The sequence below is a fragment of the Nyctereutes procyonoides genome, unplaced genomic scaffold, assembly GCF_905146905.1.
Source record: "Nyctereutes procyonoides isolate TBG_1078 unplaced genomic scaffold, NYPRO_anot_genome, whole genome shotgun sequence".
Lineage (NCBI taxonomy): Eukaryota > Metazoa > Chordata > Mammalia > Carnivora > Canidae > Nyctereutes > Nyctereutes procyonoides.
Window position 1 is genome coordinate 53,076,438 of NW_026575135.1, and position 25,347 is coordinate 53,101,784.

Here is a 25,347-nt window from a genome sequence, read left to right on the forward strand (position 1 = left end):
CACGTCACCACCCCGGTGTCGCCTCCCGTCGCTGCAGGCCCGCCGGCCCCCGCAGGCCCCCGCTCTCCTGGAGGGGAGGGGCGGGGCGGGGCGGGGCGCGGCGTCGTCACGTGACGCCTCGCCCCCGCCCGGCCCCGGTCACATGGGTGGCACGGCCGCTGCGTCAGTCCCAGTCCTGGCTGCGGGGGTCGAGCCGCCGTCGCCGCCGCCGCCTCCCGCGGACGGGGCGGGGATCCCGGTGCCAGGTCCTCGTCGGCCCGCCCCTGCCGCCTCAGTCGGCCGTCCCGGGCTGGGCCCGACCGTCATGGAGCGGGGCGGGACCTCCGCCTGTTCCGTGTAAGGCGCGTCGCCGCCGCCCCCGCCTGCGCCTTTCCAGACCTCCCGAGCCGCCGCCGCCGCCGCCGCCGCCGCCGCCGCCGCCGCCGCCCGGAGCCCCTCGCCCTTGGCAGCCTGTCGCCGCCGCCACCCCACCCCCCTTCCCGGGCGGGCTCGAATGCGCGTCCCGTGAAGGTGCAGGCCCGGCGCCGCCGCTGCCGCAGCTGGGAGATGGTTCGGGCCTAGCGGAGCAGCGATCGGAGGTGAGAGGGGCCGACGGAACTGACTGAGGGCCGGGCCGGGCCTGGCCGCCGGGTGGGGGCGGGGGCGACGGGAGAACCGGGTCCGCCTGCGGTTCTGGGAGACCTTCCAGGCCGGGGCTGCTCCATCCGGCTTCGCTTCTCTTCTGCTCGTTTCACCTCCCCCCTGCCCCCGCCCTCGACAAAAAAAAAATAATAATAATAAAATAAATAATGATAATAAATAAGGCTAACCCATCCTAACCGAAATTCCCAGAAATCCTCCTTTTGGCCGTTTCTCCTTTCCGCTTTCGTTTCGCAGTCCATTCCTGCCCGCAGAAATGCCGTCGACTGATTTGTTACTTTTTAATACCCTCCTCAATTGGAAGTTATTTCTAGTTAAAGAGAAAATAGGCCTAGATGCTGGCTATCATTACCCAACTAGTTCTCGCTTTCCTTCTCGCGATCCTGCGCACGTCTCTCTCCCCCCCCCACCCCCACCTTCTCTGCAAAAAAAAAAAAAAAAAAAAAAAAAAAAGGAAAAATTTCCACCTTCGTGTAGCGAAGGGGATTAACTAAAAATGGGAACGTGGAGGGGGGGGGGTTGTAATACTTGAGTACCCTCCCTCCCTCCTCCCAACTTCGCCATCGGTCTGTTAGCTAGTTATCCCAATAGCTCCAGTTTGGATATTGATGTTTAGGCCTTTCCTCCAGCTGCCTGTGCCCGGGGTTAATCTCGTAATTGACGTCAGTGCTTTGTTCCTTCCACTTTGCTGTTCCCTTCCACTCTTTGAGGATGGATCATGGGGTATAGGACTTTGAGGAGTGTCCTTACTGCCTTTTCTCTCACAATGGATAGCATCTATAGGAAGTTGGAAGTACTAATCTGAAATGCTCGTGTGTGGAGTTAAACTAAGACGAAGAGTTCGATTTACGGTTCTCGTAGTCAGTTGCAATTCAGAATTGTGCGATCTCTTTCCTGATGGCCTTGTGGAAATTTTAAATTAGGGCCGGTACCTTTTTCAGGGACCGGTATTTGTCTTGACGGAATCTAAGCTCTCCGTGCCCGTGAATAAGATGTTTGTAAATGTGACGTTTAAAATAGGTGTTGATTTTTGGGGACTCGGGTATGAAAAGCTCAAAGCTTTGTTTCCATATTGATTCTGCAAAAGCTTTGAAAAGTGCTTTTGTTATTCAACTCTACTGTGACATCGAAATTGGAATATTTATGAGAATTTTCTTAATTAGGCATTTGATAAAGAGGCTTTGTGGCCTCCGAATCTGCTTGGAATCATCTTTGGTCATATGTGCATAAAGAAGTATTGGCAAGTGGCCACTTGGTTTTTTTTTTTAACAAAGCTGGCTTCTTTAAATTTCTTGTGTTGGTTTTCCTTGTTCATCACGGCGTCTTTGGTTCTCTAAACATCAAAAAAAAAAAAGTCATTTTCAATTGTCTTTTAGAGTCACTTTACTTGGACTCGATAATTTTTTATTTATTCATTTTTAATATCAGCAGTTTCATTCAGTTTGTGGTGGCTTGCCTGCTAATGACTTTGGTTTTTGTTAGCTCTGCAGGAACGGTAGGCAGATTTTATTTTAAATAAAATTTTGTGTCAAATGGGGACAAGATAGGATGTCTGTGAATGGCCTAATCTTTACTGTCTGTGTAAATTGGAAAGTGCTCTACAGTTTTGGGGTGTACGGTGCTTTGGTGAAGCTCTGTGATTATGAATTCCTAAAGATAGGATATTTTCATTCATGTTCACTTTCTACTTGTGAGATGAAATAACATTCCCTGTGTTCCTGAGTTATTGTATGCCTTTTGTAACAGTTGATACATTCTCTTGTGTTGTAATTTTCTTATAGGTCGGTTGTAGTATGTTTAGAACAATAACTATATTTATATCTTCGGATCCCCCCAGTATTTAACACAGCTATTAGATTGAATTTGAGTGTGATATCCAACCTAAGATTTCATAGGAGGGTATTCTAAAGAAAACTGTATGAGCAAGTGGTCAGTATTACAGGGGAAAAAGTGACTGTCAGCTGCAGAAGATGACAGAAGATGAAGCCTTCTAAAAGTTTTTTATCTTACCTTTTTTGAAGAGTTAAGGTAAATGTCATGGCTTTATGTGTACCTGAGAGGAACAAAGAAAACAGGTATTTCTTCTTTTGTGGCCATCTACTGCTGATTTAGAATGGAGTCCAAAATGTATGAGGCCTTCTCTTTGTAGTATTTTTCATAAAATCAAAGAGGTGTTCTTGCAAGTATTGAAGACACACGTGGACAATGATCTAGAAGTGCTGTGTGTATTATAAAAGTTGATGACTTAGGTTTTATTTTTTTAATTTTATCTCTATTCTCTAAGTATCTTAATATTAAAACTTTCCTTGTGTCAACTATACTCAAAAAAATTTTTTTAACTTTCCAATGTAATGTAAAGGTTTCCCAGCTTTTAAACTTCCAATCCTCACTTTATTTTACTCATTTCCTTTTTCATTTCCTCTGATAAGTGGAGACGATTATATTTGATTTCTGGGAGGGTGTGTCCCCATTTCAGTTATTGTGAAATAAGGTGTAGTCGGTGATTAAAGACTGCTTAAAGCTAACCTCGCTTTGCTGCTTTTTCCTTTGCTTTAAGTACCCCAACTTGTAGTAAGTTTTAATACTCATCATGGTTGTTTGAAGTGATACTCTAGTACATGGAAGAGGATGTAATAAACATGACAGTTACTGAGTTTTGGCTGATCATCTGCATTCCTGTTTGTCTTGATGTACATTTTCACTGGCATCATGTTATAAGAATTTTAATGGTCTTGGTGAACAGAAAATATTAGAACCACTGAATTCACTTCCAAAATATTCCAAAAACATTTTAACATTGGGACTACTTATTAATTCTGTTTTTGAAAGAAAAAATGATTTAAAATCTACCTTCTTCAAATGGCTAAAATCTAAAACTCAAGAAACAACAAGCGTTGGTGATGATGAGAAGGAACCCTTGTTCACTGTTGGTGGGAATGCAAACTGGTATAGCCACTGTGGAAAACAGTATTTCCTCAAAAAATTAAAAAATGGAACCATCCTGCAATTCAGTAATCGTACCACTGGGTATTTACCCAAAGAATATGAAAACACTAATTCAGAGGGATATATACACTTCTGTGTTTATTGCAGTATTATTTGCAATAGCCAAACTGTGGAAGCAGCCCAAGTATCCATTGATAGATGAATGGATAAAGAGGATATGAGTATCTGTGTGTGTATGTATGTACACACACAATGGAGTATTACTCAGCCATAAAAAGAATCCAATCTTGTCATTTGCAACATGGTTGGAGCTAGAGAGTATAATGAATGCTAAGTGAAGTAAGTCAGAGAAAGACAAATACCATCTGATTTCACTAATATATGAAATTTAAGAAACAAAACAAAGAGAAAAGAAGAGAGACAAACCAGAAAACAGACTAACTCTAGAGAATAAACAGACGGTTACCAGTGGGGAGGTGGGTGGCAGGAATGGGTGAAATAGGTGAAGGGGATTAGGAATGTGCTTGTCTTTAAAAAAAAAAAAAAATTCCCATATAGTTAACATATAGTGCACTTGCACATGGTACTGTGCAAGAGGATTACAGTTGTCTAGATGAGCACCTGCATAATGTATGGAACTGTTGAATCACTATATTGTATACTTGAAACTAATACAGCATTGTATGTTAACTACAGTAGAATAAAAAAAAAACAGAATCAGTAGATAACAACCAAAAAAAAAAAAAAATAAAGTCTATCTGCTTCATCAGCTATACTTTATTTAAAATCTGTAACCTGAAGAATATTCTGAAGGAAGGCATTTCATGTAGCTGTGCCTCTTTTGGAGTATCAGTGAACCATGGTGGGAGCTTTTGGGTAAGTAGACAGAGCTTATTATTGGGTACCATTTTAAACTAATTTTTTTGATTATTTCCTAGGATGAGTAAAAGAACCTAATGCATTGTTTTTCCAAAGTTATGTGTGTGTGGCAGGGAAAATGAGAGATTCATGTGAATAGATTGCCCTGGAAAGCCAGTATGGTTTTACTACCAGGTAGTGTCATGATCTGTCCTGGGACTACATTTCCTGGGGCTGCTTTAGGGCTGAATGGGTCTCTTGATTTTGTTAAATAACTTTTTTTTTTTTTTTAATTTACTCATGAGACACACACACACACACACAGGCAGAAGGAGAAGCAGGCTCCACACAGGGAGCCCGATGTGGGACTTGATCCCGGGTCTCCAGGATCACGCCCTGGACTGAAGGCAGCGCCAAACCGCTGAGCAACCCGGGCTGCCCTGTTAAATAATTTTTAACTTTGACTTTTCTTGTCATTATTATGGTAGTGATAGTTTTATGGAGAGGTGAGTATAGGCCAATGCTCTGGATTGACAGGCCTTCCCACCCTTTTGCAGTTGCTTCTATTTCTTCCATCTGGACTATCACTTTTCCTCTCTTGTTCTCTACATGTTAAAGTTTCATTGTCTTTTATTTATTTATTTATTGCCTTTTTTTAAAATTTCTTTTTTATTGGAGTTAAATTTGTCAACATACAGCATATAACCCAGTGCTCATCCCATCAAGTGCTCCCCTCAATGCCCGTCACCGTCTTTTATTTTTTTTTTTTTTTTAAATTTTTTTTTTTAATCTTTTATTTATGATAGTCACAGAGAGAGAGAGGGGCAGAGACACAGGCAGAGGGAGAAGCAGGCTCCATGCACCGGGAGCCTGACGTGGGATTCGATCTGGGGTCTCCAGGATCGCGCCCTGGGCCAAAGGCAGGCGCCAAACCGCTGCGCCACCCAGGGATCCCCGTCACCGTCTTTTAAAACTCAGTTCAAGTACCATTGTCTTCCTAAAGCTTTGCTTGACTCCCCTCCTTACTCCCCTTAACATCTACCTTCTTTGAATCTTTCCATCACTTTGTATCTTTCTTGTTTTGTTAACTATGGACTATAGCCTGCTGGGTGACATCTAACATAGTGTATCAGGGAAGACATAACTAGTAAAATAAAGACTGTATAATACTATTTTAGTATGTATTTCTAAAAAAAAATAAGGATTAAAATGATACTCTAATCTTTCACTGAAGAAATTAATACCAATTTCTTAGTATCAACATGTATCTAGTCAGTGTGCAAATTTCCCTGATTACAATTTTTGTTTAACAGTTTGTTTGAAATAGGATCCAAATAGAGATCATATCTTTTTGTTCTTTTTTTTTTTCAGGATTTTTTAAAAATTAAATTAAATTTTATTATTTTTTTATAATAAATTTATTTTGTTCAATTTACCAACATACAGAATAACACCCAGTGCTCATCCCGTCAAGTGCCCCCCTCAGTGCCCATCACCCATTCACCCCCACCCTCCTCCCCTTCCACCACCCCTAGTTCGTTTCCCAGAGTTAGGAGTCTTTATGTTCTGTCTCCCTTTCTGATATTTCCCACACATTTCTTCTCCCTTCCCTTCTATTCCCTTTCACTATTATTTATATTCCCCAAATGAATGAGAACAATGTTTGTCCTTCTCTGATTAACTTCCTTCACTCAGCATAATACCCTCCAGTTCCATCCACTTCGAAGCAAATGGTGGGTATTTGTCGTTTCTAATGGCTGAGTAATATTCCATTGTATACATAGACCACATCTTCTTTATCCATTCATCTTTCGATGGACACCGAGGCTCCTTCCACAGTTTGGCTATTGTGGACATGGCTGCTAGAAACATCGGGGTGCAGGTGTCCCGGCGTTTCATTGCATCTGAGTCTTTGGGGTAAATCCCCAACAGTGCAATTGCTGGTTCTTAGGGCAGGTCTATTTTTAACTTTTTGAGGAACCTCCACACAGTTTTCCAGAGTGGCTGCACCAGTTCACATTCCCACCAACAGTGTAAGAGGGTTCCCTTTTCTCCGCATCCTCTCCAACATTTGTGGTTTCCTGCCTTGTTAATTTTCCCCATTCTCACTGGTGTGAGGTGGTATCTCATTGAGGTTTTGATTTGTATTTCCCTGCTGGCAAGTGATGCAGAGCATTTTCTCATGTGCATGTTGGCCATGTCTATGTCTTCCTCTGTGAGATTTCTCTTCATGTCTTTTGCCCATTTCATGATTGGACTGTTTGTTTCTTTGGTGTTGAGTTTAGTAAGTTCTTTATAGATCTTGGAAACTAGCCCTTTACCTGATAGGTCATCTGCAAATATCTTCTCCCATTCTGTAGGTTGTCTTTGAGTTTTGTTGACGGTATCCTTTGCTTTGCAAAAGCTTCTTATCTTGATGAAGTCCCAGTAGTTCATTTTTGCTTTTGTTTCTTTTGCCTTCGTGATATCTTTTTGTTCTTATCCTTAGTCCTATACAATTTGTTGTTAAAGAGGCCACATCTTTGCTCTATGAGAATTCTCAGTCTAGACTGTGCTGATTGCATCCTTGTGGTTTCATGTACTATGTTCCTCAGTCCCTTTTTTCTCCTATTAGTAGTTATATCTAGAAGCTTGATCTGATTGAGGCTTGAATTTTTTTAAATATTTTATTTATTTATTCATGAGAGACACACAGAGAAAGAGAGAGAGGCAGAGACACAGGCAGAGGGAGAAGCAGGCTCCATGCAGGGAGCCTGATGTGGGACTCGATCCAAGGATTCCAGAATCACGCCCTGGGCCGAAGGCAGGTGCTAAACCGCTGAGCCACTCAGGGATCCCGGAGGCTTGAATTTTTAAGTAAACTCTGTGCTCAATATGGGGCTCGAATTCACGACCCTGAAATCAAGAGTCACATGCTCTACTAACTGAACCAGCCAGGCACCCTGAGGCTTGAATTCTTTTTTCTTTTTTCTTTTTTTAATTGCAAGATTACTTCATGGGTGGTGTTGTGTACTTCCTCTACACTCTTAAACCTTCAGCCTGGTTTCTCATCCTGCCAGTGAAATTGTTATTACCAAGGCCACCTGTGACTTCTGTATTTCCAAATTGTATAGTCATTGCTTACTCCTTTACCTCTTTCTCTACTTTTATAAATTTTAAAAAAGATTTATTTATTTATTTATTTATTTATTTATTCATTTATTTATTTGAGAGAGGGGGAGAGAGCATGAGCAGGGATGGGGAGGTAGAGGGAGAAGCTGACTGCTGAGCAGGAAGCCCAATTTGGGGCTTGGTCCCAGGGTCCCATGGTATTGGGATCCCCACCTGAGCTGAAGGCAGATGCATAACTCTTTAATCACCTCTGCCACCCAGGTGCCTTCTACTTGTTTTTGTTAACCATTTCCTTCCTGCTATTTTCTTCCTTGATTTTTATGACTGTCCCTTTTCTGCCTTTCTGCCTACCAGTTGCTTTTTTTTTGCAGACTATTCTACTAATCCCTTTGTATTGATAGTTCTGGATTTTAGCCTTGGCATTCTATTTTCAGTCTTCTGGATGATTTTTTTAAAAATTTATTTATTCATGAGAGACACATAGAGATAGAGACATAGGCAGAGAGAGAAGCAGGCTCCCTGTGGGGAGCCTGATGCGGGACTTGATCCCAGGACCCCAGAATCACAACCTGAGCCAAAGGCAGACGCTCAACCACTGAGCCACCCAGGTACCCCTCTTCTGGATGGTCTTATCCATTTATGTTGCTTCAGTCACCATCTCTGTTTGTGGGAACTGGAACTCTTTCATTCATCTGAATACCTCCCGTTAGATTACTCAGTAGGGGGCAGGCCTGGTGGTGCAGCGGTTTAGCGCCGCCTGCAGCCCACGGCATGATCTGGGGACCCTGGATCGAGTCCCACGTCAGGCTCTCTGCATGGAGCCTGCTTCTCCCTCTGCCTGTGTCTCTGCCTCTCTCTCTCTGCATCTCTATGAATAAATAAATAAAATCTTAAAAATAAATAAAAAGTTGTTTTAAAAAAAAAAAAAAGATTACTCAGTAGGCCCTTTGTCTTAGTTAGGAGAGTGACATATAGAAGCAAAAAAGAATTTATTGAGAATGTATCAGGTATCCAGTGAATTCTCAGAACGGCAATCAACCCATAGGAGGATGGGTAGTACTCAGGAACAGGTGGATCCAGAGCCTGCGAATGTGGTTAGGAGTATCTCTTTATTGCTCATTAGATGCTCCTTGTGTGTTCAGTTCTCCTTTGCTACAGACCAACTTTAACACTTACTAATGTCTTTTGAGTTATAAATTTTACATCTTTTGCTATCAGAAAAAGACTGCCATGATTCTCAGTCCCACTTCCAGGAAAAGGACTCATTAAGTTACATGTCCATCTCTGGCCCATAACTTTGGTTAGGGGGCTACGCCGTAATAACATGCTCTAACTGCAACATTTCAGAGTGAAGTGGAGTAAAGGACACTAAAACGTAGTTGTCCCCCTCATTTATCCCATGGCTGTTTAGTACATACACAGTCCTACTTTTTCTTACATATATATTTAGTATTTTTTAAACATAATCTGACTATCTGTATATACCAGCAAATTACTCTCATCTCTTCAATGGAGACAATGCAAATTCTATCTGGCTAACACATCTAGAGGTCATTGTTCTCTGAGTCCAGATTTGAAAGGTGAGATCCTTTGTTAATTGGGCCTAGATATGCTTTGTCAGTGTCTGAAAATTGTGGGCTAAATACTAAATTTAATCATTCCTGACCTAGTATACAGTTGTTGAAGAAAAAGACAACAGACAAAACTAAAACTCTTAGGAGGGGAGGAAAGGAGGGAGGAAGGTACCATGGTTCCAAAATTTATACCATATCTTGCTGGGCAAGTGCAGTGTAAGGTAAATGGCAAAACCAGCCAGTTACATGGGCCTTCATTTGCTGTCCTACTTCCTTGCAAATGGAGTGAGTTCTTTGGTAAGCCAAATGAAGATTTTCATTTCTGTCAACTAGGATTATTTTTCTTGGCTATTAAGGTTAACACTGAAGACATCTGGAAGGTGTTTTATGGGAAGGCAGTTCTGTGTTGCCTTAGCACAAGGATCAGTAAAATATGGTTAGGCCCAGTGTTGCCTTTTGTATGACCTGTGAGCTGAAAATGGTTTTTACATTTTTATTTTTAAATTTTATTTATTTTTTTTTTATAAAGATTTTATTTATTCATGAGAGACAGAGAGAGAGAGAGGGAGAGAGAGGCAGAGACACAGGCAGAGGGAGAAGCAGGCTTCATGCAGGGAGCCCAACCTGGGACTCGATCCCGGGTCTCCAGGATCATGCCCTGGGCTGAAGGCGGTGCTAAACCACTGAGCCACCTGGGCTGCCCTGGTTTTTACATTGTTTTATTTTTAAAGATTTTATTTATTTATTCATGAGAGACACACACAGGCAGAGACATAGGCAGAGGGAGAAGCAGGGAGCCCGACGTGGGACTCGATCCCGGATCTCCAGGATCACACCCTGGACTGAAGGCAGCGCTAAAGCACTGAGCCATCTGGGCTGCCCAGTTTTTACATTTTTAAATGGTGGGAAAAAATTATAGTATTTTGTGGCCTGTGAAAATGATAGGAAACTCACATTTCAGTGTCCATAAATAAAGTTTTATTGGAACACAGATGACACACCCATTTGTGTCTGTATTGTTTGTAGCTCTTTTGCTATTCCTATGACAGAGTAGAGTAGTTGTGACTATAGGGCCTCAAAGCCTAAAATATTTACAATGTGGCTTTAAAAATGTTTGTCAGCTCCTGTCTTAGCATGCCTGTGGTAGATACTTTGGTTTGAGGATTGTTTCAGGATTCAATAGTTAGTCCCTATTTACTGTGGTGGTAGTTAGGGTTTTTTGATTGTAGAATGTGTGTGTGTGTATATGTATATGAATAGATATAAATAAATTAAAAATATTTAGGGGTACCTGGGTGGCTCAGTATTTCATGCATCGAACTCTTGGTTTCGGCTCAGGTTGTGGTCTCAGGGTTGTAGGATCAGCTGCATTGGGCTCCACGCTCAGTGGAGAGTCTACTTGGGATTCTTCTCTCCCTGTTGCTATGCCCTCACACAGGCACGCTTGTGTTCTCTCTCTCTCAAATAAATAAATCTTTTACATATATACACACACACATACACATATATGTATAAAACAGATGTGATCTGGACATTGGCTTAGCTTTTTTAGTCAGGGATTCAGACTTTGGAACCCTTCAGTTGTACCCTAAAGGTGAGGTGGATAGGGGCAAGAATTTTACAGAAAAGCTGGAGGAGATGTAAGGCTAGAAGCTGATTAGATAGTTTCTGTAAGTGTTCATCATGTAGAAATTAGCTCTAGTTCAAGTGCTTCTCAATCCCCAACCCCCAAATCCTCCACTTTGCCTGCTTTGGGGAACACACCACTGTCCTTGCCTTTTCAAGAAACCTACAAGTTGTTCTTGATTCCTTTGTTTTACTTCTCACATCTGGCTGGCCCCAAGATTCTCCTTCCTTAACATCTTTGAATCTAAACCCTTTCTCTACATTATCTACATTCCTAGTATTACTTCCTAAATTCAGACTTTCGATTCTCACCTTGATATTCCAACAGCCTTCTTGTTAGCTTCCTTACCTCTAGTAAAATAATCTACTCCACCCTGTATCATAGCACTCTTTCCCTCTAAATTACAAATCTGATTTTGTCATTTCTCTTCTTGAAACTTCTTAGTAGTGTTTCATTTTCTGTAGTATTCCTCTACCTAGGGATTCTTCAACATTAATAAGTTTTTTGTAACTTCTGAAGTACTGCTTTGTAACCAGCTACTCCCTTGGGAGTTTGTTGCTGTGTTTAGATTTTGTTTGTTATTGTTTTTGTGCCAAGTTATAATGCATTATACTAATGATTTCGCTGTGGCTCAGACAAGGAAGGATGGTGAGTAAAACTGGATCATGTCATGGTGGGTTGTTAATATAGGCAGGCCAAACCCAAAAGAACCCTGGCATAGTACTTAACCTCATGTTTTCACTGTGAAATGTATCTGGTGGACCCTATCTATGTAATTAATCAATATGAAACAGTTTGCAGTCTCAGTGTTTTGTTCCAAACCTCAGCAGTGATTATACTAGACACATATTTAGTGTAGATTTCAGTAAGGTACTAAACCACATATGGACAAGATAGATTGCCACAAGTGAATCTTCTTTAAAATTGAAATTGAAGGACTGCTACCTGGTATGTTAGTATATGGTTGTATTTCTCTAATCTGGGAAATAAACATTTGCAGTTATTAAGTTCATTTAGTATAACATATATAAGTATTTACTGCATTAGTATTATTGAAGTCATGTTATAGAAGAGGTTTAATAATATTGAACCCGACCTGAGACTGTATTTCCAGGGTTGAATACATCATTGCTCTAGTTTCTGCAAAACAATATAATGTTACATTAATGTTAGTTTAAATTTGTATTTTATTTTTAAAGTTTGTTCTGTATAAGAGCTATAAACATAATGAGTTCATACCTAATTTTTATTTTACTATTATTAACATAATAAAATCCTCATCCAAGATCTAGGAGATTTCATTTTCTTTGAAAAGATATCTTTATATCTTTCAGATATAGAAACAAACCCGACAGGTCTAGTCTGATCCTATGTATCTCTCCAGTCTTATCTTTTATTTTGCACTCCTCCAACCCTATTTTCCAACTATACTTGATCTACCTCTTTTCCTGGATGTGTTGTGCTCTCTCTCCTGGGCAGTTGCACTTGTTCTTTCTGCTTAGAACTAACCTCCCTCCCTTTCTTCCTTTCCTACTTTTCCTTACCATTTTTCTCTAGTCAAACTAGCTGCAACCAAATCTTGGAGATGAGGGATACTTTTACTGAAGAGATAGGTTGTTTTTTTTTTTTTCTTAAGATTTTTTTTTATTTATTAGAGAGAGAAAGAAGGAGGCAGAGATACAGGCAGAGGGAGAAGCAAGCTCCATTCAGGGAGCCTGACATGGGACTGATCCCGGGTCTCCAGGATCACACATTGGGCTGAAGGCAGCGCTAAACCGCTAAGCCACTGGGGCTGCCCTTTTTAAAGATTTTGTTTATTTATGAGAGACACACAGAGAGAGGCAGAGACAAAGTCAGAGGGAGAAGTAGGCTCTCTGCGGGAACCCAATGTGGGACTTGATCCTAGGACCCCGAGATCACAATTTGAGCCAAAGGCAGACTTTCAACCACTGAGCTACCCAGGTGCCCCTGAAGAGATAGGTTTTAAAATGAGGATTGTAAAGCCTTCAAAATTCCTTCTGAGTTCTGTTTAAATATGTTAAGAAGTCAATTAGAAACTATTTTGAGGGGTGCCTGGGTGGCACAGTCTTTTAAGCATCCAACTCTGTTTTGGCCAGTTTGGGATCTCAGTTTCATGAGATCGAGCCCTGCATCTGGCTTTGTTCAGCATGGAGTCAGCTTGGAACTCTCTCCCTCTTCCTCTGCCCTTCCCCACGTGTGTGCGTGCACACACACTGTTCTCTCCCTCTCAAATAAGTAAATCTTTTTTTTTTTAAAGATTTATTTATTTACTTACGATAGACGCACACACACAGAGAGGCAGAGACACAGGAGGAGGGAGAAGCAGGCTCCATGCCGGGAGCCAGATGTGGGACTCGATCCCGAGACTCCAGGACCGCGCCCTTGGCTAAAGGCAAGTGCCAAACCCTGAGCCACCCAGGGATCCCAAATAAGTAAATCTTTATTAAAAAAAAAATAAAAGAAAAGAAATATTTTGGAAGTGGGTTTACTTTTATAACTCAAAATTTGATCTTTTAAATTTTTTTTTAAGATTTTATTTATTCATGAGAGACACAGAGAGAGGCAGAGACACAGGCAGAGGGAGAAGCACACTCCGTGCAGGGAGCCCGATATAGGACTCGATCCTGGAACTCCGGGATCATGCCTTGAGCTGAAGGCAGATGTTCAACCGCTGAGCCACCCAGACTTCCCAAAATTTGATCTCTCAAAGTAAATATTCTTTGTGTCATAATAAATAACTCATAATTCATGTTTCTATTCCAGTGAATAAAGAGCAACAGGCTTAAGTGGCTTTAGCCTTTCTTTTTAAGTTATTTATTTTTGAGAGAGAGAAAGGACGAGCAAGAGAACGAGCTAAGGAGAGGGGCTGAGAGAGAAGCTGACTCCCTGCTGAGCAAGGAGTCTGATGTCAGACTCAATCCCAGGACCCTGGGATCCTGAGCAGAAAGCAGATGCTTAACCGACTGAGCTACCCAAGCACCCTGGCCTTAACCTACTTAAAGCAATATTCCTGTTTATGTTTTAATAGAACTTATTAACAGAATGTAGGGTGGTTAGGACTGGGACTTGAATATATTATTTTTTCATTCAGTACATTAGCATTTTCCCTCCAACATTTTTTATAGTGTTGTAAGGAACTAAATATGTTTCAAGAAATCCAGGTACTTTATTATCGGTCTTTCATATATGCAAATGATGAAATTATTGAGATAACTCCTTTTTAGTGTAAACTCCAAGGAACCTTTGCTATATAGTGTTTTTAAACTTTTGATTAATGTATTATGTGCAATTTTAGGTAAAAAAAATTGCTTTTATTTTGCAATTTGGACTTACACTATTTTCTTTTGGCTTCCTCAGGTACTACAAATGAAAGCAGTCTCATAGTGTTCTGTTGAACAGATAATTTCTTTCTGGATGTTGTAGACTGAAACATTCAGTTTTTACACCTTCTTAGTTTGCCAAGTATGATTCTGAGATTTTACAGTCTAGCACTTACATTTGGTGAACATTTGAAAGAACAGGGTTTAAATAAAAATAGAAATTGATCATTTCTGTACATGCTTTTTTCTTGAACATATGTTGTTTAACTTTTAGATAAACTCTTACAGAAAAAGTGCTTTAAAAGCAACAGATAATTCATTTAGTATCAGTATTAATGCTTTTATTGGATTGATAATATATTGAATATAATAAATGGAAGACCTGCTGTCTTCTTGGCACGAGATACAACCAAAAGTCTTAGGGAAGAAATGGGAGACTATCTGTGGGTAGAAAATGAGGGGTGACATCATCTTCTGAAACCCAAATTTTAGTATTTTCACTGACTGACTCTTGGGGCATAATACTCCAACTGCGACCTTTATTCATCACGTATTTTTAGGATCTGTTGTATGCTTGCTGCTGTATGAAGCAGTGGAGGGGAGATAGGGTAAGTTCAGTGATATCTATAATTCTTACTCTCTAGCGGCTTGTAATAAGGAGGTGACTAGGGAAGGCAGATAGAATAACAATAAATAATCCTAATGTAAGGCAAGTGATAAGGGCCAGATGAGATACAAAGAAATGCTTTGAGAAGTAAATTATTTTAGTGACAAAGGAAACTTGGAGGCTTTTTGAAGGAACGTGGTAAATTTTGAAATGTATGTATTTAGAAATGGGGAGAAGGAAGGACATTCTAAGTAGAGAGACTAGTTTGAGTAAAGATCTGGATCTGAACGTGTAGTTTATTTTCAGCTTCAGATAAACCCTAAAGGTTTTATAGAAATGGCTAAGAATTGAACTGTGGATAGTTTTAAATCCTGGGACGAAAACTTTGGACTTAGGTTTTTCATAGAGCTTGGAGTTGCTACTGACTTTCAAGCAGAAGAATGTGTTAAGTAGGTCTGTTTTTAGGAAGATAAAGTAATTATCGATGCATACATTACAGAAGTTTCCAATAAGAGACCTTTGTGGGTTTTGGATATTTGCATACTTTTAAAGTGAGACACTAAGTCAAAAGGTTGTTTTCTTCTTATAAAAGGAACTGTAAACTCTCAATTTTAACCATTCTCTCCACCCAGTTATTCATCTTCAAAGATTAAAATAGACTTCTCAACTTATTTGTCCATATGCTTTTAGAATTCGGTAGTAACAATTTTTGAGATGTTTAAACTAGTTAAATTTGGTTTACATAGTTCTCAAATATTAGTAACCAGATGTATATTTGATTTGGTTTTGATTCTGAAATAGCTACATGGCATGTAAAACTGCAGGACAACTGGGAGGAGGAACATTTAGTGTAATTAGTGAGAGAGACATCTACAGTCAGCTGGTTACAAATAATAGGAATACTCCTATTCTTTTTTTTTTTTTTAAGATTTTATTTATTTATTCATGACAGAGAGAGAGAGGCAGAGACACAGGCAGAGGGAGAAGCAGGCTCCATGCTGGGAGCCCGACGTAGGACTCGATCCTGGGTCTCCAGGATTACACCCTGGGCCGAAGGCGGCGTTGAGCCACCGGGGCTGCCCGGAATACTATTCTTACACTCACTCTTACATGTGAGCATATTTGCATATGTGATAAACAATCCTTGAATCAAGGTTTGAAATTGTCTGATTTTATTTTATTTTAATTTTAAATAGGTACCACACCCAGCATAAGGCTTAAATTCATCACCCTGATATTAAGAGTCTCTACCAACTGAGCCAGAGAGGTATCCTGTCTAGTGTTTTAAAAAGAGTAAGTTTAGGGGCAGCCCCGGTGGCACAGCGGTTTAGCGCCGCCTGCAGCCGGGGGCGTGATCCTGGAGACCCTGGATCGAGTCCCACGTCCAGCTCTCTGCATGGAGCCTGCTTCTCCCTCTGTCTGTGTCTCTGCCTCTCTCTCTCTGTGTGTGTGTCTCTATGAATAAATAAATAAAATCTTTTAAAAAAATAAAAAAATAAAAAGAGTAAGTTTATAGTCATCAGTTTGGAAAATACTGTTTCAAATTAGTTAATGAACAATTGAATGGCTGCCTAATGATAGAATAAACATTGATTGTGGTATTGTGTGGGCCTTAAGATGAGGAAATAAAGTTTTGCTTTATCAGAAAAAGTTTCATAGAGGAAGTAAATGAAATATAGAATCAGAGTTGTATAGATTGACAGATAAGTAAAGAAATGTGTTTCAATTCTGGTTGATCTAAAATAATGCAAATGTTAAGTATTTACTGAATACTTAACATTTTTGCAGATGGTATCTGATTTTAGTGTAATATGGGTATTAATTCCAATTTTGAAATATTGGTATTTGTGATATTAGGTAAAGACTGTCATGATCTTTAGGCATTATTTTGTAATAAGTGAGATAACTGCTGCTTTCTAACCAGACCACGAAATTCATTAGTCTGCTAGGTTATGTTCTAGGTATGCATTGCAGAACACAACATACATTCCCTGATTATCCTCTAGTAATAGAGGAAATACTCATGAACATCAAAAGAAGCGTAATTAATTGCGATTAAGTACTATGAAGGAAAAGGGAATTGTCTACATGAACTTCCTGAAGCTGAAAAGAGCACTGTAAGTTCAAGAAGCCAAGAAAATAAAAATAACCTTTGGTGGGAACTTGGAAGGGAAGGTAGTAAAATACAAAATAAATTTGATGAGATAGGTAGGAGTCACATCAAGTAGAAGTCGGGTCATTGCTTTGTAGGCCATATGAAGGACCTTAATGTTTATCCTAAGGTAAATGGAGAGCTTGTTAAAATTTTTTAAGCAGGGGTTGGGTGACACAGTCTGGTTTGTGTTCTAAAAAGATCACTTTGGCTGCTGTATGAAATATGGATTAGAGAGAGAACAGGGGAACCAAGAATCCAATTAGAAGGCTGTAGCATTTGTTTAAGGTGTAGATTAACTGATGACTTGTTTTGAGCAGTCGCTGTGGAGAAAGTAGTAAACAGATAAATCCAAAATATATTTTGGTAGGCTATGGTTATGGATTGGAGATGGAGAGAGGTTAAAAGGAAGATTGAACAAAAGCAGTTGTTTGGTACAGTGAGGATTACTGCACCAGGAGTTGTTGGCAGTAGGGGAAAACCAGTCAGGGAATCAATCTGGGATGTATTAAGATTGAGATCCCTCAAAGAACACGATCAAACAGGTTCTCTATCTCAAAAGAGAAAAGTGTGATATGGTGTGTATTTGAGTATTCGTAGCATAGGGTATATAGATAGCTTTTTAAGCAGTGAGATTGTAGGGAGAGAATGGAGAATCAGAATAAGACCCAGGGCTGAGCACAGAGAAGTACCAACTAACAACTAGTTCTACTACTACTTTGTTTTCTTTTCTTTTTCTTTTTCTTTTTCTTTTCCTTTTCCTTTTCCTTTTCCTTTTCCTCTTCTCTTCTCTTCCTTTTCTTTTCCTTTTCTTTTCTTTTCTTTTCTTTTCTTTTTCTTTCTTTCTTTCCTTTCATTCCTTTCTTTCCTTTCTTTCTTTCACCAACTTCCAAGAAGTCTGGTAGGTAGAATGAAAGGAGACAGAGGTGATAGGAAAACTGGGATGGCTGGAGATACAGAATCCAGGAGTATATAAGGAGCAAGCTTGGATATTTATGTCCTGCATTTGATGCTGTGTGGCAGTCCAAGTTGAGTGAGCTTCTGAGTATCCAGAGGAATGCCAGTGTTTGCTGTGGTAACTTCCTCAGCCCACGAAGAGGGTGAACATTTGACTTGCACTTGAAGTAAATTGGATTTTTTTAAAGATTTTATTTATTTATTTGAGACAGAGGATGAGCGGAGGAGAAAGGCAGAGGGAGAAGCAGACTCCCCACTGAGCAGGGAACCCAACATGGGTCTTGATCCCAGGACTCCGGGCTATGACCTGAGCCGAAGGCAGACACTTAACCGACTGAGTGACCCAGACACCCCTAAGTAAATTGGATTTTATATATAAGGAATTTGCGGACAGCCCAGGTGGCTCAGTGGTTTAGCGCCGCCTTCAGCCCAGGGCCTGATCCTAGAGACCCGGGGTTGAGTCCCACGTTGGACTTCCTGTGTGGAGCCTGCTTCTCCCTCTGCCTGTGTCTCTGCCTCTCTGTCTCTCTGTTTCTCATGAATAAATGAATAAAATCTTAAAAAAAAAAAAAGGAATTTGCTGTACAAGATACAGCTGGAGAAATGTATGATATTTGGGAAATATGGATCTTTCTGTCACATCTGAGTGGGGAACACGCTCAAAACTAGAAGAACAGCTTATGTAGTCTTTGAAGATTTTTTTAATGCCAAGAATATGTGTGATCACTTTTCAGGATTCGGTGTTTGTAACAGATACTTGGTGGTTCTGTACTAAAATGTCAACAGGGTGCTTTAGAAGATGGACACAAAAAAGAAGGAACACCAATTGAAGCTTTTCAAGGAGAAATATGGCATCAACACATATTCACCAAATTAAATGTCTTCTGCATTTTTATTTCGGACTAAAAGCCAGAAATGACCACCATCACCTTTTTTTTTTTTTTTTTTTTAAATTCATGAGAGACATACACAAAGAGAGAGGCAGAGACACAAGCAGAGGGAGAAGCAGGCTCCATGCAGGGAGCCTGATGACTCAATCCCAGGACTCCTGGATCATGCCTTGGGCCGAAGGCAGGCGCTCAACCACTGAGCCACCCAGGGATCCCCACCCAGTTTTGTTTTTAATTGATGCTGAATATTCTGATTTCTTTGAGATTCAGAACAACTGTGCATGATCTTGGCAAAGTGGAGTTTGGGAAGTTGGAAACAATAGAATGTTGAATATGGTTGGATACATTTTGGAAAGCAATTTGTCTGTATCTGTTAAAATTGCAGATGCTCGTCTTGTACCCTAGCAATTCCACTTGTAGTTGTCTATCCTAGAAAAACTCTCACTCATTGGTATAATGAGAAATGCACAAAAAAAAAAAAGATCATTACAGCACTATAATGGCAGAAAAGGGAAACTGGAGAGTGGTTAAGTAAATTGTATGGATACATAATGAAAATAAATGAACTATAGCGATATGTATCAACACGGATATAACCTAGTGAGATAATGCTAGGAATTAAAAAGGCTTGGTCTTTAGCATATACCCTTTTTTAAAAGTAAAACAAGCAAAGCGATTCAGTGACTCCTTTAAGGATATGTACATAAATTATAAAAATATAAATGAATTTATGGGAATGATTATCACCAAAATCAGAAGAGCAGCTACCACTTGTAAGGTGGAGGGATTACAGGAGATGTAATCCAATGAGGCTACAGAGTAGCCTTTGCCTATGTTGGCAATGCTGTATTTTCTAAGATGGTTCATGGGTAACCACAAGTGTTTACTGTATTGCTTCAGGTAGTTTTTTATATCAATGGTTGCAGAGGAAGTAGAGAATCACCAAGAGTCCTTTTGAGAAGCTTGGGCATGAAGGAGAACAGAGAAGAGAGAGAGTGGTAGCTGGAGAGAGATGGGGTCAGAAAAGTCTCTTTTTAAAGAATATGTTTGAATGCTGCTGGAAAGAATTCGTTATAAGTTGAAATTGCTAGAGAGAAGTCAGGGACTGTTAAAGGTCTGGAGGAAGATAACAAAATGGGCAGACTTTTTCTTTCACAGGAAAGAGAAGTTCTCTATTTTAACCAGAGGAAAGAAGAGAATGGATGCAGATATTGGTAGTTTGAAAGTTGATGGCTGATGGATGAGATTTCTCTCTTATCTTTTTTTTTTTTTTTGATAGAGGGAGAGGCAAGCTGGGAGGGGCAGAAGGAGAGTAAGAGAGATTGGAAGCCAACACAGGGCTCTATCCTAAAACCCATGAGATCATGACCTGAGCTGGTATCTCGAGTCGGGCACTTACCTGACAGTGCTACCCAGGTGCCCCTCTCTCTCATATTTAATGTTCTATTTTTAGTTTTTGTCAAGTAAGACAAAGTCATTTGTGGAATGCAGGTTAGGGGAAAGAGTCCTAGGAAGATACTGTGAGGAACAGGAAAGATCATTCATCTGTGAAAGATAGTGAAATTTTGGGAAACTTTCAGGGCCTCGTTCAGGGTGAGCTATGAAAAATGATTATGAGAGATTCAGATAATATATAAAGATATGATGAACAAAGCACAAATAGTATGGAATTCCCTTTGTTTCCATGTGTTTCATGATAGTATTTTAAACCCAAAGGCTGTAGAAGTCTCATGACTGATTCGGGGGCAAAGATCCTTCTCTGCAAAATAGCTTTGGGACCTGGTGTTTCATTGCTAGTGGCTTTGATCTCCAGGCATACAATCTTAGTTTCTCTGCCTTTCAGGAATTAAATTCTTCAGATTCTCAAGATAGAGAAATCCTACCAAATGAGGCCAAGAAGGGTTTCAGTACTCATGAGGCTTTTGTTTTAATACAATACATTGTGATAAGGTTACAGTTTAATAGCATTTCTTATATACTGAATCCTGAAATGATTGTGATCTTAGCTCAAGTCTCATTTAGACTTTTGGAGTTTAAATCATTTAATAGTCTGGTAGTGGAATGGCTCTGTCAGCAGTTTAGTTGTTCTAAGACAGTACTTGAAAAAAAAAACATTGTAATAGGTTCTGAGCACCACTTGTAAGAGGTAAGTTAAAGGTCACATTTTTAAAAAAATATTTTATTTATTTATTCATGAGAGACAGAGAGGGGGGCTGGGGAGAGACACAGGCAGAGGGAGAAGCAGGCTCCATGCAGGGAGCCCGTTGTGGGATTCAATCCCGGGACTCCGGGATCATGCCCTGGGCCTAAGGCAGGCGCCAAACCACTGAGCCACCCAGGGATCCCCTAAAGGTCACATTTTACTTAAACTTTTTGTAAATAAAAAAAATGTAAGGGTGCCTGAGTGGCTTAGTTGATTAAATGTCCAACTCTTGATCTCAGCTCAGGTCTTGATCTCAGGGTCATGAGTGTGGGGCCTATTTAAATTTAAAATGTAATAAAACTAATAATGTGTTTTTTGAAAGATTATAGAAGATTAATTTCTGGTTCATTTGGGAATGCACATTAAAATTTTTTACTGTGTGCTTACTGTAATTTTTTATTGTGGTAAAATGTATATAACACAATTTATTTAAGTCATATTAAGTGTATAGCTCAGTGGCATTAAACACATTCACAATGTTGTGTAACCATTACCATTATCAGTTTACAGAATTTTTTATCATCCAAACAAACTCTATACTCGTTAAATGTAGTCCTCTATTCCTCCTTATCCCCAGCCCCTGGCAACCACAATTCTACTTTCTCTCTTTCTGAATTTGCTTTTTCTGTGCACTTCATGCTTGTGAGATCATATAGTATTTGTCTTTTTGTTACTGGCTGATTTTACTTTGTATGATATCCTCAAGGTTCATACATGTTGTAGCATGTCATTCTTTTTTAAGGCTCAGTAATGTTCCATTGTAGGTATATCCCACATTTTGGGATGAATGGATTTTGTTTTTTCCATTCATCTTTTGATGGGCATTTGGGTTAATTCTACCTATTGACTCTTGAGGATAGTGCTGCTATGAACATTAAGTGTCCAAGTGTCTGAGTCCCTGCTTTCAGTTCTTTTGGGTATAGATGTAGGAGTGTAATTGCTGGATCACATGAAATTGTATGTTACACTTTTTGAGTAACCACCACAGTGTTTTCCACTGCAGCTGCACCATTTTACATTCCCACCAGCAATGCACAGGGTTCTAATTTCTCAACATTCTTACCAAGAGTTATTTATTAATTTATTTCTTACTTTTTGGAAATAGCCATCCTAATGGGTGGTTATGTGGTATCTCATTGTGGTTTTGATTTGCATTTGCCTAATGACTAATAATGTTGAGCATCTTTTCACGTATTAACTGGCCATTTTTTTCTTCCTTTTCTTTTTAAAAAATTTAATTCAGTGTAGATAATATACAGTGTTATATTTCTTATTAGCCATTTTTATATGTTCTTTGGAGAAATATTTAAGTCCTTTTCCCATTGTGTTATTATTTACCTTGGCACTTTTTTGGAAAATCAGTTATAAACGTGTGTTTCTGGGCTCTTGGTTCTGTTTGATTTATATGTTTGTAGTACGTTTTGAAATTGGAAAGTGTGTATCTTCTAGCTTGCTTTTGCAAGACCGGTTTTTTGTTTTGGTTTGGTTTGGGTTTTTTTGGCTGTTCATGACCCTTTGAATTTCCATACTAATTTTAGGATCAGATTGTCAATTTCTGCATAGAAGTCAGCTGGGATATTGATGGAGATTGTGTTGAATCTGTAGATGAGTTTAGAAAGTATATCCATCTTAACAATAATTAGATCTTCCATTCCATGATATGAGATGTCTTTCCATTTATTTTGGTCTTCTTTCATTTCCTTGATTTTATAGTTTTCAGAGTATGATTGTTTTTTTGTTAATTTCTGAGGGCTCTGGGTGGCTCAGTTGTTTGTGTCTGCCTTCATTCAGCTCAGGTTATGATCCCAGGATCTTGTTCAGCACAGAGTCAGGTTCTCTCTTTCCCACTCCCCCTGCTTGTGCTCTCTTTTCTCTGTCAAATAAATAAAATCTTTAAAAATTTTTCATTTCTGAGGATTTTATTCCTTATGATGATACTGCACTTTCAAGTTCAAATCCTAAGAGGCTATAATGTTTGTCCATATTTATATCCTTTATCTCTTGAGTAACACCTGATTGTTTTAATGGTATGAGACCTCATTTGTTTCTGATAGGGAAACACACAGTTTAAGCAAAAGGTGAGGAACCTGAATTATTTAAGGGTATGCACTGGTGTTCAGCCCATCCGTAAGGCCATGAAGATGGAGGAACAGTTGACAAATGGTAGTAATCAAGGATCCTTTTCAAGCTAATATTCGTTTATTCTTTTTTTAAAAGCAGCTTTATAGAGATAAAATTTCATAAAATTCCCTCATTTTTAAGCCTACAATTGAGCAATTTTTTTTAAAATTTTATTTTATTTTATGATAGTCACAGAGAGAGAGAGAGAGGCAGAGACACAGGCAGAGGGAGAAGCAGGCTCCATGCACCGGGAGCCTGACGTGGGATTCGATCCCGGGTCTCCAGGATCGCGCCCTGGGCCAAAGGCAGGTGCCAAACCGCTGCGCCACCCAGGGATCCCCAATTGAGCAATTTTTAATCATTTTATAGAATATGCAGCTATCATCACAGTTTACTTGTAGAACATTTCCATCACCCCAAAATGATCTCTTGTGCTTGTTTGCAGTCACCTTTCATTCTTTGTTTTATCCTTTATGCGTGTGTAGTCGTAAGTACCCAGTACATTGAAATACTTTTCTCATTTAATCATTATCATCAGAGTAGTATGGACATTTTATGAGAGACAAAACTGAAATTTAGGGAGCTTACTCAAACCTAGTATATTATATAACCAGGACTAAAAAATCTGGTACCCTTAACCTGTTCCAACTACTAAATTACATGCCTCACCTGTTTATAATTCAGTTAAAATATGGAATTTACATTACTTTGTTAATTAAGAGGTAATTGCCTGTGTTGGTTTTTGATTACTAGACATTTTATATTTTAGAATGTTTATTAGCCAGGATACCATGCTACATCTAGATTATCAAATAAATCCATGATTATAGCTAAACCACTTGAATCACCTACAATTTAAGGTACTGTGTATTGGGAGATAAAGGGTCATCTTGAGAACTGATACCCTAGCCTCTTGATGGTGATTACAGAGAAATAAGGACCTCTCTTTTGCCCCCAAATATTCATCCAGCAGATAGTTATCATACATGTACCATATTATTGAGTTATTCTTGATGTTCTTCTGAGATTGCTATTCTTTTTTTTTTTTTAAGATTTTATTTATTTATTCACGACACACACACAGGCTGAGAGGCTGAGACATAGGCAGAGGGAGAAGCAGGCTCCATGCAGGGAGCCCGATGCGGGACTTGATCCTGGGACTCCAGGATCACATCCTGGGCCAAAGGCAGGCGCTAAACCACTGAGCCACCCAGGGATCCCTTGAGATTGCTATTCTTTTTTTTTTTTTTATGATAGTCACAGAGAGAGAGAGACAGGCAGAGACATAGGCAGAGGGAGAAGCAGGCTCCATGCACCGGGAGCCCGATGTGGGATTCGATCCCGGGTCTCCAGGATTGCGCCCTGGGCCAAAGGCAGGCGCTAAACCGCTGCGCCACCCAGGGATCCCGAGATTGCTATTCTTAATCCCTCTCTTATTGCCTGCCTTTTTCCCCAAGAGGTCCTAAGGATCTTTAGAGAAATTTAAATGGCTGAGAAGTAACCTCTTTCTAATTTGCCCAGTTCTACTATAAATGCAGTTTGACTTGGCTGGAGCTGCTAGTCGTGGGTGGATGAGACTTCTGTAATAACTGCAGTGGGTGGCAGGGGCTGCCAATGAAAGCCAGCTGTTTCCTTCCTTAAATACCCCAATCCCATGTTGTCCCTAATAGAACTCATTTTTGGTCTTTTTGGATACCAAATAACTGAGAATTAAAGATATAGATAGCACAGTATCTGTAGTATTGGAATTTAAAATTATTTAGATTAATTTAGTTACCTCACAGAAATAAAGAATGGAAAATTCCAGAGAGGCTGAGCAGTTGCAGATCAGGGTGAATGGAAAGAGGCAGACAGAAGAAATAAATTGTGAGACTTGGAGAGATAACTGACAAATTTCCACAACTGCAATATACTTTACTTACTGTGAAGGGATTGAGGAGAGTTTAGGCATGGCTTGCCAGTAGAGTTTGGGAATAGTCTTGGAGAAGGAGGCAGAAGATTTGAAAACAGGTAGTCAGTTAAGTTAGAATGCACACTTAAGTATAAGATTTAATTCTAAATTGGTATTCCTAAAAAAAGTAATAATAATAAAAAATAAATTGGTATTCCTTAGTTAAGATATGTGACAAATTGAGAAAGCATAGGTACCACATAATCAAAAGACTGTCACTTTAATAGAGAAATGGATAAAAGATGTGAATACATAGTTTACAGAAAAAGAAATATAAATAGCTAAGTGACACATGAAATATGTGCAATCAGGGATCCCTGGGTGGCTCAGCAGTTTAGTGCCTGCCTCTGGCCCAGGTTGTGATCCTGGA

General features: G+C 39.6%; 1 protein-coding gene across 2 annotated transcripts in view; it reads left to right on the forward strand.

Moving 5' to 3' along the window:
- The first annotated feature begins 419 nt into the window (after positions 1-419).
- The window catches only part of AFF4 (ALF transcription elongation factor 4), a 93,742-nt gene continuing 68,814 nt past the window's right edge, over positions 420-25,347 (forward strand). For both annotated transcript variants that reach the window (XM_055302812.1, XM_055302811.1), the window contains exon 1: positions 420-578. The gene's annotated coding sequence lies outside the window, so the exon portion shown is untranslated. The remainder of the gene's footprint in view (positions 579-25,347) is intronic.